At 40.8% G+C, this 2,782-nt stretch overlaps 1 pseudogene across 1 annotated transcript; it reads left to right on the plus strand.

The window, feature by feature from the left end:
• Nucleotides 1-1,131: 1,131 nt before the first annotated feature.
• On the plus strand, nt 1,132-1,647 carry LOC306655287 (RNA-binding protein 3-like; annotated as a pseudogene). Its single transcript has one exon. The product of its transcript is annotated as an RNA-binding protein 3-like (transcript).
• Nucleotides 1,648-2,782: the final 1,135 nt, after the last annotated feature.

Here is a 2,782-nt window from a genome sequence, read left to right on the forward strand (position 1 = left end):
GGAATGAATCAAATGTATTTTGCATTGTCAGATGAGTGTGAGTTTTGGGGGACCAGAGCAGAATGTTATGGTTTGGATGTGAGGTGTCCTCCGAAAGCTCACGTGTGAGACAATGCAAGAAGGTTCAGAGGAGAAATGATTGGGTTTTGAGAAGGTTCAGAGGAGAAATGATTGGGTTGTGAGAGTCTTAATCCAATAAGTGAATTAATTCCCTGATAGGAATTAACTCAGTGGTAACTGAAGTGGTAGGGTGCGGCTGGAAGAGATGGTCAGTGGGGGTGTGACTTCGGGGTATATGTTTTTATCAGACAAATGGAGTCTTCTCTCTCTGTGCTTCAGATCATCATGTGAGGCACGAACTTCTGCCACACTCTCCTGCCGCACTTTTCTACCATGTTGTTCCGCCTCACCTTGAGCCCCAAGAAGTGGAGCCAGCCTTCTATGGACTAAGACCTCTGAAACTGCGAGTCCCCAAATAAAAATTTTCCTCCCCTAAAATTATTCTGGTCAGATCTTTTAGTTGCAGCAGCAAAAAAGTTGACTAAAACATAAGCTATCGGGTCATGAAAAGACATCAAGGAGCCATAAAGTGCATTTTTAAATGAAATAAGCCAATTTGAAAAGGATACAGTCTATGCGATTCCACCTATATAACATGATGGAAACACTAAAAAGATTGGTGGTCTTTCAAGGTTTGGGGGAAATTGGGGTGGGAGGAATGAATAGGCAGAGCACCCGCAATTTGGGGGCAGTACAACTACTCCATATGATACATGTCATAAATTTCTGAGAACTCATACAATGTGCAATACAAAGCATGAACCCTAATGTAAACTATGGTCTTTAGTTAATAATAATATGTTATTATTAATATATTGACTCCTATAATAAATGTACCACTCTATATAAAGTTAGATGTTAATAACAGGGGAAACTGTGTGGATATGTGGAGGTTGGATGGCAGGAAATATGTGGAACTCTGATATTTTCTATTCATTTTTTCTATCACCATAAAAAAAATAACATTAATTATTTTTTAAAAAATAGGCAATGGTTATTCTCCCTGCTCTTCAGAGCTTTCTCTCTCTCCAGCATCTTTACTTCTAATTTCTAGGACTCAAAATCACTGCCATGTCTTCTGAAGAAGGAAAGCTCTTGGTGGGAAGACTCAACTTCAATACTAATGAGCAGGCACGGGAGACAACTTCAGCAGCTTTGGGCCTTTCCTGGTGGTTGTTGTCAAGGACTGGGAGACTCAGCCATCCCAGGGTTTTGGCTTCATCACCTTCACCAACTCAGAACATGCCTCCAATGCCACGAAAGCCATGAAGGGAGGAGATTCCCTGGAGGGTCAGCAGATCCATAGGGACCATGCAGACAAGTCTGCGGGGGGCACCAGAGGGAATGCCTTTGGGGCCCATGGGCATGGTCGCAGCTCCTCTAGAGGTGGTGGGAACCAGGGTTAAGGGAGTGGCAGGTATCACAATCAACCTGGAGGATATAGATGGATATGGATACAGACCGTCCCCAGACTATAGTGGCAGAAACCAGGGTGGCTATGACCGCTACTCAAGACGAAATTACTGAGACAAGTACGACAACTGCGTTGAGGCATCTACACGTAAAGTAGATGCACACAAGGAATAACACTTCTGATCCAGGATCATCCTTCCAAATTGCTGTATTTATAAAGATTTTTGGAGCTGCGCTGAAACATTTTTTTTTAGTGCATCTATTTTTGAATTGAGCTCCCAAGGTAGCTTGTTAAAAGACCTTTTAAAAACTTCCATGTAAATTGTTTTCTAGTTAAAGACAAATTCTGGGACTTCTGTTGAGCCCAGGTATTTTTCCTTTTACCAGGTTTTTAGTTTGGGTTCTCAAGATCATTGCTTCTGGCAAAAGAAAATGTTTGGCCAGGCTAATTTTTTAAAGCTAAAGTGGGGACATTTTTAAAACCTGTGCACAATGTTTATCATGACTAGAAAGCAATTTCCAAATGTACCTATAAACAATCTGTGTCAAGAACACTTTTCCTAAAATTCAAGATCACCACCCTGATTACACAGGCAACCTTCTTAAAAATGTTTGTGAATGTTATTTTTAAATGCTGGAAGAAAAAATATTCTGTTGTGTCTCTAGATGAAATACAAAATAGGGCTGGGGATGTGGCTCAGTGGTTGAGTGCCCCTGAGTTCAATCCCCAGTACCCAACAACGAAATAAAATAAAAAATATGAAACCTGTACACACACACACACACACAAAAAAGGCAATGAATATGAATAGACAGATTTCCAAAAAAGATAAACAAATGACCAATAAGCACATTAAAGAGTTCAATATCATTAGCCCTAAGTGAGATGCTAATCAAAACTACATTGAGATGCCACCTCACCTTCACTAGGATGGCTATAATCAAAAAGATACATAATAGTATTGGTGAGGATGCAGAGATATGGAACACTGATACACTGTGGATGGGACTATAAAATGGTAGTCACTTTGGAAAAGTTTGGCAGTTCCTCAAAAGCTTAAACATAGAGTTACCACATAACCCAGTAATTCCACTCCTGGGTATACACCTTCTATGTCTGTTTTTAAGAATATAGAAATCTTTTCCAGAAGCCCCCATCACAGATTTCCCTGTATTTCTCATTAGCCAGAATCATGTTTTATGCTCTTTCCTAAATCATCCTGGGTACGCCTGTGTGTGTGTGTGTGTGTGTGTGTGTGTGTGTGTGTGTGTGTGTGTGTGTGTTGGGGGCGACGGGTGGGGTAGGAGG

Source organism: Sciurus vulgaris (genome assembly GCF_902686455.1).
Source record: "Sciurus vulgaris genome assembly, chromosome: 2".
Taxonomy (NCBI): Eukaryota; Metazoa; Chordata; class Mammalia; order Rodentia; family Sciuridae; genus Sciurus; species Sciurus vulgaris.